Source organism: Sciurus carolinensis, unplaced genomic scaffold, assembly GCF_902686445.1.
Source record: "Sciurus carolinensis unplaced genomic scaffold, mSciCar1.2, whole genome shotgun sequence".
NCBI lineage: Eukaryota > Metazoa > Chordata > Mammalia > Rodentia > Sciuridae > Sciurus > Sciurus carolinensis.
Genome location: NW_025920219.1, coordinates 41,578 through 57,234, shown reverse-complemented (window position 1 = coordinate 57,234; position 15,657 = coordinate 41,578). Strand labels below are relative to the sequence as shown.

The 15,657-nt window shown below is 45.7% G+C and overlaps 1 long non-coding RNA gene across 3 annotated transcripts in view; it reads left to right on the top strand.

The window, feature by feature from the left end:
- The window catches only part of LOC124975177 (uncharacterized), a 41,371-nt gene extending 29,533 nt beyond the window's left edge, over positions 1–11,838 (top strand). The window contains exons 3-4 of one of the 3 annotated variants that reach the window (XR_007106861.1): positions 5,285–5,522; positions 7,236–11,838. This is a non-coding gene — a long non-coding RNA (uncharacterized LOC124975177). Of the gene's footprint in view, positions 1–5,284 lie in introns of all 3 variants that reach the window. The other 2 variants (XR_007106860.1, XR_007106859.1) reach the window with 2 other exon arrangements.
- The last annotated feature ends 3,819 nt before the right edge of the window (positions 11,839–15,657 follow it).

Here is a 15,657-nt window from a genome sequence, read left to right as displayed (position 1 = left end):
AAGTTAGGTTTGTCAGATGACAGATCATGAGCAATCAGCATCTCTCAAACAGATACAGGATATTAGAGAACAGTGACTGCCCCTTTCCTCTTAAAGCAACAGCCACCCATAGGACTGACCCAGGAAAGGAGTGTTTTCTGTCCCACAATTGAAACTGAACGAGGCTGGGGTGACGCCCTGCAGGAGGGCGTCCACTTCCTTCACCTGTTGCCCCAGGGCTGATGGGTTCCTGCCCTAGCGCCGCCTCCAGCCCAGTTTGAGGCGATGTTGGTGAGGTCAAGAAACTGCCCCTGGGGACCCTCTGAGAGCGACAAGCACACCATTCTGATTTCTTGGGGTGACCAGGGACTACCATAGGGGTGCATCTTCCTCTGTTGGTGTGTCTTCCTAACGCGATGGTTTCAGAGCTGAAGGGCCTTTGGAGAGCCAGGTTGGTCTGGGTTTGATGGACGAGTGGATGCATGCCTGCGCCTTTCCTGTATTGCCACACGGAGGCGCTGGGCTGTCCAGGTGTGGGGCAAGAGTACCAAATGTGTGACCACTGTAACTTACCACCCTCTCTCAGCCCAGTTTCATCATGGAAAGTGGGGGTGGCCACCCTGGTAACAGACTTGGAAAACTTGACCATGGCACTCACGGTTAACTGAGAAACAACCACAAAGATTCACAACCTATCTCCAGATCTGAGAACCATTCACAGCACAGGGGGACTTCAGAGGGGACTGAGCTAGGGATCTTGAAGGGGCACTCACCCAGGATCAGTCCTTGGGTCCCCTGTAGCCTTCAGGGTCTGTTTAGGGGGTGGGAGGGCAGAGTCAGAGGAGGTGAATTGTGGTGCAGAGGGAGTGTTCTACCTGAGGGTGGGCAGCAGGGTCACTGCCAAGCCATGTGGGCAGTCACTGGGCAGGGAAACAGGAGACCGTGGGCCTGGAGCCTCCAGGAGGGACCCGCAGCCCACACCTGGATCCAGTCCAGTGAGACCACGTCGGCCTTGTGACATCCAAGCTGTAATGCCTAGGCTGCCCAGCTGTGCCCTGTGTCCATGCAGCTGCCATCACTGCCACCAGCTGTGAGCCCACCCTGGCCTCAAGTTCCCTGTGGTTATCCCAGTTCACACACTCCATTCCTCCCTGCCTGCCTCCCTCCCTCTCTCCCTCCCTCCCTCTTTCCCTCCCTCTTTCCCCCTCCCTCCCTCCCTCCTTTCCTCTCTCCTTCCCCCTCCCTGCCTCCCTCAACCTTCCTCTCACTTCTTCTCTCACCATTCATTTGTCCTTCTTCCCCTCTTGCCCCTCCTGCCCACAGTCCCCTTTCTCCCTCCTGAGGACACAGGAGGTGCTGGAGGTGCTTCTCCAGGAGCTGGTGTCCCAGGTGCTCCCTGCTCTTGCCCCTGCCCCAGATCTGCTCCCAACCCAATAATGAGATTCGTCCTCCCGAGTGGGCTGGGCTGCCTCCCCTGTTCACGCAGCAGCAGCCTCTGCCCGTCCTCTGCACCGGGCTCTGCCACTGGAGCTTGCCCCTCAGCTGGCCCTGACGTGGCCGCTCTGCCATTGCCCTGCCTCTGCCCAGGGCTTTGCACCTCTCCTGGGCCTCGAAGGGCTTGTCCTGGTAGGCACACCACCTGCCTCCTCTCCCCTCTTCATTCGCCTTCTCAGGGAGACCCTCTCTGCCCGCTGTCCCCTCTCCTGTGTGTTCCCCCGCTTTGTGTTCTGACACCCGAGTCTCATACTTTGAAACCCCTGCTCCTGGCCGCCTCCACTACTGGAGAGAGCAGCTCCATGAGGCAGGGCTTTCACTGTTTTTTCCTGTGTCCTCAGCGCCTGGCATACAGTAGGTGCTCAATGAGGAACTGTGGAATCACCAGGTCACAGCAGGCTCTCCAGAGCTGGCAGCTCGCAGCGCTGCCCCCACAGCTGTTCTTAGCTCAGCCCTGCTCCACTCACACTGCCCATCGGCTCTTCCAAACCCTTCCCTCGAGGCCCCGCGACCTGGACCGCCTTCATCCCCAGCACCGGCTTCTCAGTCTCCTTGAGCTCTCATCCCAGCTCCGCCTGTCTGTCCCCCACGTTCTGAAGTACCTGTGCTTCCTTCTAGTGTGGCACATACTGCGTTGTTCACAGAGGTGCTGGGCCTTTTCACCGGGGGTGCTTTACCATGAGCCACATCCCCAGCCCCTTCTAACTTTTATTTTAAGACAGGGTCTCCCTATATTGCTGAGGGTCTTGCTACACTGACCACCTGGCCTCGAACTTGAGACCCTCCTGCCTCAGCCTCCCAGGCGCTGCGCCTGTCCCCGGAGGTTTACTTTTCTACTGAGTCTTTCCATGGCCAGCTGTTTAGGCCTCAATTACTTTTAGTTTCCTGCACCATCTAGTGACTCTGGCACATAGAGGATGGTCAGCAACAGTGAGGGAGGGAGTGAACTGCTGTCCCAGGGAACCTCACCTTACTGGCTCTGTCTCTAGCCCAGTGTGGCCAGCAGGCAGCGGTCAGAGAAGCCCTTGTCTCCGAGGACAGGGTTCTGCTCTGCCTCTCCTCAGTCATGTCCCTGGCACTCAGGTAGCTCAGTGGACCCTCGGCAAGTGCGCTGTGGGGACCACTTCCCCTGCCACCCACTCTCTGAGGCCTTTGAGGTCAGGAGGGGAGGTGGCTCCAGGACAGGCTCCAGGCCACTGAGATCCCCTCTCTGGCCTCAGAAGGGCACGTGTCTGTGTGAGTCCAGCAGGCTCCACACAGGAGGCACCCACAGGGAGCAGCACCCACAGGAACCCTGCCAGCGCCTCCTGCTTTTCCCTGAGTAGGCGGCTCTGGAGGACTTCAACTGACCCAGGTCTTCGGCTGGTCGAGTCTGCTTTGCTCTGCGTCCTGTAGGCCAGGGAGGGTTTGTGAATTGAGGGCTTGTGGGCCTGTCTTGCTGAGGTTCTAGGTAACAAAAGGTCCCAGAGGAAGGAAGATAAGCAGTGAACACCGATTTGTGAGGTTTGCTTAGCCACAATGAGTTTCAAACTTTTACAACTTCCTTCCTTAGTTGAAATTTTAACCTGCAGGGCTGGGTTATGGCTCAGTGGTAGAACCCTTACCTAGCATGTGTGAGGCATTGGTTTGATCCTCAGCACCATATTAAAAAATAAAGAACTAAAAAAATATTCTGTTCGTAAAAAAGATACAGGGGAAAACTTCTGGGTGTACCATTTTGTATAGCTTTGTCCATAGAAATGTGTTTTACATACTGAAAAATGGATACATGAAATTAACATATATACATATTTATGTGTGTGTGTGTGTGTGTGTGTGTGTGTGTGTGTGTATATGTTTAATATATATACACATTTTTATTTTTGGTATCAGAGATTGAACCCAGGGACATTTAAACACTGAGCAACATCCCAGCACTTTTTATTTTTTTATTCTGAAATGGTCTTGGTAAGTTGCTTAGGACCTTTACTACCTTGCTGGGACTGGCTTTCACCTTGAGATTCTCCAGCCTCAGCCTCCCGAGTCACTGGGATTATAGGGTTGTGCCACCACACCTGGCTTAACAAGTATATTGATTTTCTATTGCAATGTAACAATTTATCCAAATCATTTACTATTTCATAGTTTCTCTGGGCAGTTTTTTGTTTGTGCTTTTCATATCCCATCCTAACATTAAGAGTCAGAAGGCCTCTGGAGTTCTATACATGCCTCAGGAGCATGTTTTCACTGGGCCACTGCAAGCAAAATGTAACAAGAAAAAGAATGAGTTCAGCCAAAAATGAGACAGAATTACATTTGGAAGGCTTTGGGCGATATTCTCACAGAAATCTCTCAAAGTCCTCATCACCTATCATTACACCATTCCCACTCTGAAAATTTCTTCTGTCCCGTCCTAGGAAATCTTATTTCCTGGTCTGAAGAACTAGCTCAGTTAAGCCAGAAATTACAAGAAGGGAGAAGTTCCTCCTTCTACCTCAGTCAGCATCTCCAGGACCTCCTCACCCAGGAAGACTGACAGCCACCAGGGACAGGGCCTCGGAGAGCAACTGGCTGAGGGCTGCAGGCTGGGAGAACACCTTGTCCACAGGCTCATTGCTGGAGAGGTGGCTGTAGGCCTGAGCTGCTCCAAGGTCACCTGTTCACAGGATACTCCACATCTCCTCTAGGAACATTTCACCAGTTGTTCTGGATTCCACATCCCACTCAGGCTGTGGCAGGATGAGTACAGCCTGGGTGGGAAGAGAAAGGAGAACTGTACTGTCCTGGAGGTCACACTATTCCACCTGTCTCTGTCCTCCCTGGTGGTGTGTAGCCTCTAGGGTAAGAGGCAGCATCCATCGGTGCCAAAGACAGGAGGCAGATTCTTCAAGTGCAGAGGGCCTGGTCTCTGGGGACAGTTTTCTGGGTCCTCTCCCCAAAGTCTTACAAAGTGAAGGTGTTAGCCGTTCTCATGGAGGAAAGGATTTGCTTCCAGCTTTCAGATGGTTGGCATTAAATAATTTCTTTGTGGCTATAGAATTCATGGCAGTTTGTTTCTTGAATGTTTCAAAGCATTGAACAGAGAAACAGAGGGAGGATCTTTGCTGCTTGGAGCCTCTGACTTTGCTGCTTGGAGTTATCTTCGTCAACTTTGCTATGAAACAACATAAAAAGAAGAGTGATATTCCACAACTTTTGCCATATTCCGTTGGTTAGAAGCAGTGCACGGGTCTCACTTACCCTCAAGGGGATGGCATTACCCAGTGTGTAGTTGTGCCAGGCTAGCTCAGACACAGGTAAGGGCATGGAGTCAAGAACCCAGACTCCGGGAGTTGGGTGGAAGCAGCTTGTGGAGAGCAACCTACACACTCATTTGTTTTGAGAACAGATATACATTTTATAGGCTTCCTACCCAATCACAATGTGCCAAGGGGGATCTGACCACCAGGTTCCTATACATGTTCCCTTGGTTACACTAGGTCCATTTGGGGCAGTTGCTTACTTTCCCAGGTGGCCAGAGCGGAATGCGCCTCTCCACAGGTTTTCCTGACTGGCAGGATTGTGCTAAGGTTTTCCTACACACTTGAGATGTTCACTGCTGCCAGCCAGGAAGAGGATTTCTCCCAACATGGAGGGAGTCACTGCAGCCTGCCGCATCCTCTCAGTGACCTCACAAAGGACTGTTGTGATGTGAAGTGCTCTGGGCTGCCATCCTAGTGCCTTGTGTTACAGGAAGATCACAGGATGTGGTGACTGAGCCCGAGGAGTATGGAGAGCCTGAAAGCACTCGGCTTCGGTCACACTTACTAACACATTTCCTCCCAATCCTCAGGCTGCCAGCTCAGCTTTCTCGTTCCCTGATGACCAGATCCGTGGAGTGCCCTTTTGCACCTTTTCCATTGAAAATGTCTCCTCAGATTTCTTCCCTCACATGTATGTGTGCTTCAGCAGTTGCTGATGCTCAGGAATGCGGCCGTGGATTGCTCTCGGGAGTGGGAGAGCCTGGACCAGGGACAGCGGGATTCGTACAGCCCTGGTGCTGGAGAGCCAGAGCCACCTCATCTCCCTGGGTGAGAGTCACAATTTGAACCTAGAAATTCCTGCTTTCTGTTACTCTTTTTTTGGATTGTCTTTAAATATCTAGAGGTATTTCTTTTTAAAACAATCTTTGAGTCATAGATGGACACATAATTTTATTTCATTTATTTATTTTTATGTGGTGCAGAGGATGGATCTCAATGCCTCACATGTACTAGGCTAGTGCTCTGCCCCTGAGCCACAAGCTCAGCCCTGGTTTGTGTTTTACTGACAGCCCACATCATCCTCGGTGACCCAACTTCTCCATCCTTCAGGAATCTTGTGTGCCATTTTCTTGCCCTGTCACTGTTTCTCTTCCTTAACAACCAAGGTTCCAGATGGAAATTTTATTCATGTGATCATGTTTTAATATTTTGACTTCTGGGCAGGGCTGTGCATATATCAGCCAGATGTGCTCTTATTAGGAAAAGGTCAAGAGCCCTGGATGGTTTTGAAGGATGAAGTAAGAGGATCTTACCCAGGTGAGCGTGGGCTGAAGAGGCACCAGCCAGCCATCGTCACACATGATAGCCTGGCTGCTTGGTGAGGCAGCAGCACCCCTGGAATATCCAGCTGGAATATCACTTCACTGGCCAAAAATCTCTACTGAAGGCCTGCAAAACACACACACAGCCTTTTGCAAGAGAACTTTCTCTTCATTCCAGACGACTCTCCATTTCTATGCTCTCATTATCCCCTTGTGTTACAAAATGGAAAATGCCCTTCTATTTTTCTGGTGGTACTTATTTTATGGATGGTATGGGTAAGCTCTTTTCTCTACCTTTTTCATTTGTGTATTTGTTAATTTCTTCATTCTCTAAAACAAATTGTGCTTTTGCTTTTTATTTTACCTCAACCTCTTGAGGTCTTCCTATATTACCTACTCTTTCCTTGCTGTGTTTTTCCTGCACTCATTAATTCATACTTTCATCTGACAATCTTTTATCTGATTTTTAAATTTTGTTTTGGTTCAGAAGAGTTAACAAAGAGAGTAAGATATATTAAAAAAGCTTTTATGCTTTCATATGAGAAGAACATGGCCAGAAATCTGCATAATTGATTCTATAGTAAGAAAAGACCCAATAGCCTGCGGTTTGAAATCAGGATAAAACAGTGAAAACAGTTCTGACCAGTAAGGAGGAAGAGACACAAGAGAGGTTAAAGCTGATGGAGGACAACCAGGGGAATACAGTGCAGAAGAGACAGCTGGTTTGTCCAGGTCCCAGGTCCCTAGATTTTTCATTTACTCCTCTAATGATGATGATGATTTCTTACTAGTTGTTGAGCACTTATTCTGTGCCGGGTGCTTCCTGGAAATAGTGTATGATTCCCTATTCCCTCAAAAGAAACTCTGAGAAGAGATATTTTATCCTCATTCATCATATAGAATAAATAAATAAAAGCTCTGCCAAGGTCATTGATACTCCCAACACCAAAAGATGGTATCAGTAAAATAAACTAATCTGAAACCATGGTCTGTTATCTTGCTGCTGTGGTTCACTGCTCATACCTTGTGAGTGAACTGCATTTGAACTCATTTGCTTGTTGCTTGAGTCCTTGCTCAGCTCCTAAGAAATTCTGTCCCAAGAAAAACTCCCAAGTTCACAAGAAAAATTTATAGCACAAACAAATGCCATTTTGACTGAATCCTAGTTGTGTATGAAAAATTAGTCTCTAAAGAGTTAAGACTTCTGCTTTATTTCTAGCTCTGCCGGATTCATGTTGCTTCAACAGAATTCTCAAATTATTTTCCTGTCTGAAATATCACCCATAACCAACTCCATCACTGTAAATACAACATACCCCGTGTTGTGGAGTTCCACGTATAGTGCTGATTCTGGACTATATTGCTTTCCATGTATGAGACTGATGCTCTGTTGTTTCCAACCTTCCTGTATTTTAGCTTAGAATTATATAAGATGTTCATCATAGTGTCTTGCACGTTACTTGCAGATTTGTAGGTATTTTATGAAATACTTTCCTTGGCCTTGTCTAGAAGGGAAAAAGAAGATCTTGGGAGGGCTTTGAAAGCATACAACAGCCACATTTTCTATCAAATGGATGAGTAATACTATGATATAAAGAATAAATAAAACACTCTGGGTGGGATTATATGACAAAAAGTGGTTTGGCTATGCAAGTGGAAGAAATGAGCAAGGTTCAGTATTTACATGTACAATGACAAAAAAAGAATGAGAAGGGTTCATCACATTCCTTCACATTTCTCTGTGACTACTTATGGCCTGGGTATGCCTTTGTCTCCTGATTATCCAAGGCTTCTGGAAGCACCATGTGTAACAGTTTCCATAGAGATGGAAGGGGTGAAATGGTGAGACAGGTCACATGATGAGATTACTCCATTGGTGGACTTGGTCCCTAATTTTGTAATGGCATCCTCTACTATATCCTGTGTACCACTCACCATCCTTTTTTCTTGTAATGTGTTTATTCTATAATTATATTCTAATGACTCACATGTGCTAAAAATTCATGAGCATACTATCTGAAACACAGCTTTAGGTCTTTAGTTTCTTATGCTGTTTTTGAAGTGGTATGCAGACAATCCTTTTTGATCAATCTCCTCAGATGAAGATGACTAAAGAAAAGATTTTCTCTCATCACCTGCCTGAATTTTTATTACCACTTAAACAGTTTGACTTCTTTCTGGCCCTTTTGTTGACACTGCAGAGAATTTGTGAATTTTAAAACTCATTTCCTTCCCATGAATCTTAGGATTTACTCTGTATCATTTCCTATCTCCTACAAAAGCAGTTTCCAAATTGCACATGGGCTTTAAAAGTATGACCTTGGGGTGAAGGGCACAAGCAAGATTTGGGAGTGTTATGGCTTAGATGTTGTTGTCCCCCAAAAGCTCATGTGTGAGACAATGCAAGAAGGTTTAGAGGTGAAATGATTGGGTCATGAGGGCCTTATCCTGATCAGTGAATTAACACCCTGGTAGGGATGAACTGAATGGGAGCTGAGGCCAGGTAGGGTGTGGTTGGAGGAGGTAGATCAATGGGACTTTGGGGTGTCTATTTTGGGAATTGAGCCCAGTCTCCCTGCTTCCTGATTGTCATGTCCTGGGGCATTTTTCTCCACCACACACATCTGCCATGATGTTCTCCCTCCTCTCAGTCCCCAAGGAATGGAGCTGACTGTCAAGGACTGAAACCTCTTGTGTTTTATAAGCCCACAAATAAAATGTTCCTCCTCAGATTGTTCTTCAGGTCTTTTGGTCACATTGGCAAAAGAGCTGAATCAAACAGGGAAAATTATGTATTATCAAGGGATATCTCCCAATAATAAAGTTGAGAATTCATTTGATCCTGTTTGTGGAACCTTTCTACTTGCATCACTTCAACTCTGTCAGCCCTGCTGTGTCCTACGCCCACGAAGCCCCTGGGCAGAGAGTGAACCTGGGGTTGAAGCAATGCTTAAATCAACAGGAGGCCTTCATGAAATTGGAGTGAAGCTGCTGCTGGAGGCTGCCTTCCACTTGCACCTCATTCCTGCTCCTGGGAGCACACATGCTCTTGTACTGAGTACAGGCCCTAAGGTCCCCTTAAAACGAATAGAAAACTGTTGCTGCAAGAAAGCAGAGTTCCTTAGGGTCACATGGAAATTCATGTTTATAATTAGCCTTGGAACCACTGTACAACATCCAATTAATTTTCCCTTCAACAAGCAGTTTCCAAATTGCACATTGGTGTAAAATCTGAGACAGTGGCCTGAAGGTCAAGGGATTTATGGAAAGATCATTGTTTATCAAGATGTGTGTCCCAAAGATACACAAAGATAGGATCGTGAATTCACGTTGATTCTGCATTTGCAATCTTGCCACTGGTACATTTTGTCTGTGTTCTTCTAGTTGTTTTTCTAAAGCAGATACTCAGACCAGTTGTGCAATACACCTACTAAGTTTCTAGATAGAAAGAGAACCTGGGGTTGACATAAGAGTAAACTCAGATCCCTTGGTGAATTAAATTGGAAACTGCCTGTGGTAGAGGCTGCCCTTTGCATTCCACTACTTGTCACATAAGCCTTTTCTAAACTTCATTTTCAAATCTGTTCCTCTTAGATATACATGACAGTAGGGAACTTGAGACCTCTAAATTTCCTAACCTCCTACAGAGGAAGGCTTGATCTGTCTTTGCTAATATGATTACCCACCCTAAGAGACAGAAATATAGGGATCTCTATTAAACACAGAGGTTATGCCAATAAAAAGGTATTTTACAAAATTCAGGTGGCATTAGATATCTTAACTACAACTTATGGGAGCATCTGTGACATTATACAAACTAAATGCTGTGGTTACATTCCTGACAACTCTGGCAATGTAACTAATATCCTTAAAGATTCACATTCCCATGAGAGGCAACGTCCTCACAGGCCTTGTCATAGTAACAACTTCTTAGCTCTTGGTCATCTGGCATCTCCTGGTGTAAAATATGCTGGTCTTTATCATCATCGCCATCATCATCATCATCATCATCATCATCATCATCATCACCATCATCATCACCATCATCATCATCACCACCACCATCATCATCATCATCATCGTCATGATCTTTGTGATATTTACTGACATGTTCAGATGCTGGGACATTTATTGTTGTATTAACCTCATTCCAGAACTCATGTTTTCTTTTGTCTCTTGTACAGCACCCTCCCCCCAGGTGACTTTACAACCTGTTTTCTCCAAACTAGATTCATCCCTCAGACCCATCAACACACCCACAACATTTCTAAAAGGGAAACCAAAGTGCTTGTCCCATGTCACCCCATCTCAGCCTGAAGCAGCCAGAGCAGTCCTCACCCATTTCACCTTTCAGCACCAAGGGCGCCCTTACTCAGAGGGGGAATGAGACAGGAAAAAAAGACAGAGAGTAAATGATCAGGTGGGAAAGATGAGGAGGGTTATAAAAGGATAAGAAATGGGCCGCTCCAGTTGCAATTCCCACTGAACCACTTGCTCACACCTCCCTGATCTGCACTTTCCAACACAAATGATCACACCCTGGGCTGCTCCTTCCTGACATTATCCTGTACACAGGAAAGAAAAGGAAGTTGGGGAGGGAGAGGAAACCTGGGATCTATAAAATGTAAGACACACCACCTGCATGGGCACCCAGCTGTGGTCTCCTATTTCCCTCTGGATACGTCTGCCACCTCTGTTATCTTTCCTTTAAAAAAAAAAAAAGTTGTTTTCTATGCTTGTGTTATGGTTTGGATATGAGGTATTCCCCAAGAGCATGTGTGAGACAATAAAAGAAGGTTCACAGCAGACGTGATGGGGTGATAAGAGCCTTAACCAAAGCAGTGAATCCCTGGCTGAGAGCTAACTGAGAGTGGGCAGGGTCTGATGGAGGAGGGGGGTCATTGGGGGTGTGCCTTGGGTATATATTTGGTATCTGGAGAAAGGAGTGTCTGCTTCCTTGTCATCATGTGAGCTGCTTTCCTCTGCCATACTCTTGTGCCATGATGATCTGCCTCACCTGCAGCCCTGGGACATGGAAGCAGCTGTCTAGAGACTAGACCTCTGAACCTGGGAGCCCCTAAATAAACTTTTCCTCCTCTAAAATGTTCTTGTAGGAACTTTTAATCACAGCAGGGAAAAGGGTGACTACAACAGCTTGCCTCAACATTACTCAGGTGTTAATGTTCAAACAGGTGGAACGAGGAACCTATCCTGATTTCCAAGGTGGGTGTCAGAGCTTTCTCCCTTCTCCGAAGCTCTTACTGTATTTACATTGTGAACACTTCTCACCAGACCTACAAGAAGATTCTACATTACTTTCGATCCCCATCTTTCCTAATTAATTATTTCTTTAATTAACAGGATTAACAGGATTATCTAAGAACTAACTGAGAAATCTGGACTTTTTTCTTACAAAATCTTTGATGATTGAACTTTCCTTGCATAATACTTCTCTAGGCCAGCTGGTAAACCTTTGACCTCTTCCAACAGTGCGTCCAAAACCACCCTCAGCTTCTTCTCCACACTCCATGTGTGTTGTATTTCTGTCCCAATGGGCTGTAGGGATGCCCCAGATTCTATCACATTTGTCTCTCTTCTCTTTCCTCCTCTGGGAAGTCCTTATTCCTTCACAGGTTTGGAAACCCAAGCACAGTACAAGCTCAGCTTTCTTCATGACACCTTGGATGTGTTCCCAGTTAAAGGTAATTCTCCTTTCCTCTACCCTTCAAATGGAGAAAATTCATAGATGAGACATGGAAAAAGGTTAACCCTCCAATCCAAATCCATTCTGGGATCATGTTGATGTTAGAGTTAATTTAGGATTCAATAAAGCAAACAAATGAGGGTAAACAAAAGAAATATTTATTGGCTCATGTGTGCTTCTTTAAAGTTTTTAACAGATTTTTTAAGAATAAAAATCAAATATAAAATAAAACAAACTATTTAATAAAACTATCAACTATGGGAATAATGAGGAAATGAGTTTTTTTTTTTTTACAACAATACATGTATTTATGTTTTAAAATAAGGGTTATGTTGACACAATCAAAATGTCAAAAAACTTAAAGAAAATATGCTATAGTAACCTGGAGTTATGTTATTAATAAAAGGGAATTTTTTAAAGTAAAAGAATTAGCTCATGTAACTCAAAAGTCAATATTTGAGCTCTTGAAGACAGTGCTGAAGAATCTGTCTTCCATTTGAAGTCTACTCTGGTTTCCTTTGTGTTCATCTCAGTCTCAAAGAAACCTTCCATGCAAGCATGGTGCAAAAGCAGTTCTCTGGAAACCCAGAATTTCCCATTGTGTTTAGTCGTTGACTCAGAGAGAGACAAATTGTCAGCCACTTGGATGATCTCCATAGGGAACATGTTGCCACGTTGAGCCCTGAGTTCTTTTGGAGAAGTCTCAGTTATTTGCATGGTTGGTGTAGATGGTAAGCTCGCTGCAAAGGCACAGGAAGTGGTGCCACCTAATGAGAAGGGGAAAAAAAAAAAAAAAAAACCTCCTTTAGAGTCACAAAGACACTTCCAGGAACAGTACATTTGGTTCCTTGTCAGGTCTGTTGGGTGCTTTCATCGTGCCCTCACTCAGAGTTAGCCACTCCTGTGTATCTCACGCTTAAGTGTAAGCTCATTGAGGGCAAGCATCAACAGAGGTTCAACCAGGCGGAGCCTAAGCAACAACAGCTGTGTGAAGAACCTTCATGGACAGGATGAGTGAAACAGAAACCAAGGTCAGCATGTAGTTAAAGTAATGTTCTTTCAGGCCTTTCCGAACTCCACGAATGAAACTTTTCAACAATTTAGAGAAATCGAACATCCCTTAAATGAAGGGACAGTGTTACTGCTTAAAATGCAATCAGGAAAGGAAGGAACAGGGGCAGTCTTCAAGATGCAACCAACTAATTTGAAATTTCTGACCCCAAATGAAGCTAGGATCTGACTAACATTAAGAACAAGAAGTTAAAACTTTTTCCTCATCAAAATGGTTGTATTTGGAAAGAAAACTTTAATATTTTGGCATTGCTAAGTGCAAACAGGACTTAAAGCTTGCATTTTAAAATTGATCCCAATTTGGAAATGAATTTCCCTTTAAGGTCCTAAGAAGTATGCACACTGCCAAGAGTTTTAAATCTTCAAAATGGATTACTAAAGAATATTTTCTTTTAAAAATTTCTTACCTGAGTAATTTTCAATAACCTGTGAAAATATCCCTGCTTTGCAGTTTTTCCTCTCAATAGATTGGTTGATCTATTCCAACTAGTTATTTTATGGTCACAGTACTATAATACAGTTGGCTCATGGGATCACCACATGGATGGTACCTAATTAGTGATGTTTCCTATAACGGACTCTTAGTAAAGCAGGTTGTAAGCTTCTGTTCACCAAGTCCATGTTGTAGAGTCTGTTTAGTATACAGGTTCATCATTATGGACTAGAATGAGATTTAAAATCCTATGCAATCACCTCTGCTCACTCTTATCACTGGGTGTCTTGCAAAAGGAATTCAGCCTCCATTCAGCTCATTTTACAAACCTAAAATGGGGCTCATAATATGTGGTTCAGAGAATTGTGAAACTTGCAGAAAATGATGTGATGATTTGCACAGAGCATAAGACACACTATAAAGGCTCAAAGGATTACAAGGACTCTTGGCAAAAGAGTGATTTTTATGCTAAAATTGGTATGCATTCTCTTGAGAAAGGAAAACTGGATATTCCTGTTGGAAGAATAGTCGATCAGTCATAGTTGAGTATTCCTGTGTAAAATGAAAAGTGTCGCTGTGTGGATGTAAATGACAGAACAGTGCAGGGCCCTTATTTCCTGGATGCTGCAATGCTCTGCTCACATGTGATGGGCTGAAGCCTCTGCTGCTTACCTCCCTAAGGACACCTGGTATGTTTCCTGACAAATATCCCCATGTGGGGTCCCTAGGCCGGACCCAGTGTGACTTCTCATCTCCCACATGATACAAATATCTTACTCCAACTCAGACTCAAGGTCATCTTTTTGAGCAAAGCAAAGCTGCTCTACTCCAGGCCTCTGAAATTAAAAAATATGTGAAGTCAAACAAGGCATAGTGTGCGGGGCACCTAAGTGGTACCTCAGGGATCTCACGAGGCCACACCTCATGGCACTGTGTCATGGTCAAAGTCAGGGTGCTGTCACACTCTTGAGGACTTACATAACTTCATTGCTGCCTGGACAAAATTGATTGAGTGCCTCTTCATGAGAATTATTTTGAGTTGCTAGGATGAGTCACAAACTTTTCACATTTTGTCACATATCCATTATCATTGTGTCTTTCCCTAATTCCATTTTTCTGAACATTTTGAGAAGAGTATTTGTGTCTCATACCCCTGAACCCTTTAATGCCTTTACTGTGCTGTGACTGGTCCAGGAGACACATTGTCTCTCCTAACTCTGGAACATTTCTAAATTCAGGAAACTAACATAGATACCTTCCTCCAATGTCTAGCCCAGGTTTGTTAGTTGTCCTAAGAAAATCCTGGAAAATATTTTGCATCCTCCATACTTGGTTTAAGTCCAGGGTCACCAAATTCCTACACTTGTTACATCTCTTTAGTCTCTTGAGAGTCTTAGAAAATTTTCAAGTTTGCATAATTTTGAAATTTAGAGTCAAAGACTGTGGCATTCCTGTGTGTGTGTGTGTGTGTGTGTGTGTGTGTGTGTGGTGGGTGTTTGTGTGTGCGGCTGTGTGTGCATGCAGGATGCTACCTTGGTGATTCTACATCCAGCTATTATGTCAAAAGCCCAGATTGGCAAAGCTCATTTCAGCTCCAGAGTCATGCTGGGAGCAATCAGAACATCCAACATGTGCCACCAGGCCTCCGATCTAGAACTAGCTGTCAACGTGTGCCATGCTTACCAAATGGAGTGAGGATGAGAGCTTGGCATGCAGGAGGTGACTAGAAGAGGACCGCCCATGAAGGAGGGGTAGTGTCCATGGGTTCTTCGCTGGAGGCCTTGGAGGCTGAAGGGGCAGAGGCCCTGTGTGCCGGGGTGGAGGCCAGTGAATGGTTCACAAGTGGCAGCACGAGAAGCCTGGGGGCATTGGCAGAGGCTCTGATCTGCTGAGGGTTCCTGAATACAGGTTGAGGGGTAGGTTGTAGGACAACACCAGGGTAGAGATTGGAGTTGGGGTGGGAGACCTGAGGCACCAGGGTTCCAGTGGAGACAGCTGCCTGAGCTGGCTGCCTGTTCTTCCTCCGGCCATGGCCCTTGGGGTGAGGGCAGGAGCTGCCCCAGGAAGCAGCAGATGAAAAAATCACTGCCCACGAAGGTGGGGTAGTGTCCATGTCACTGTCCTCAGGCTGCACATTTGCATGGCCAGCAAGGGGAGCCGATGACTTGGCTATGCTGGTGGCAGAGATACTGGTAGCAGGTCCATTGTGGCCCTGGCAATGGAGGTTGCAGGTGCAAGGGAGGAGAGTAGGGCTTGGGAAGGAATGGGGAGGAGGAGGAAGAGGAGCAGCAGGAGGAGCAGGAGGAGCAGCCCAAGGAGAAGGGGCATTAGGAGGAGGAACAGCAGGAGGAGGAGGATAAAGATGAGGAGGCAGAGGAGGATAAAGAGGAGGAGGAGGGAGAGGAGGAGGAGGAAGAGGAGCAGCAGGAGGAG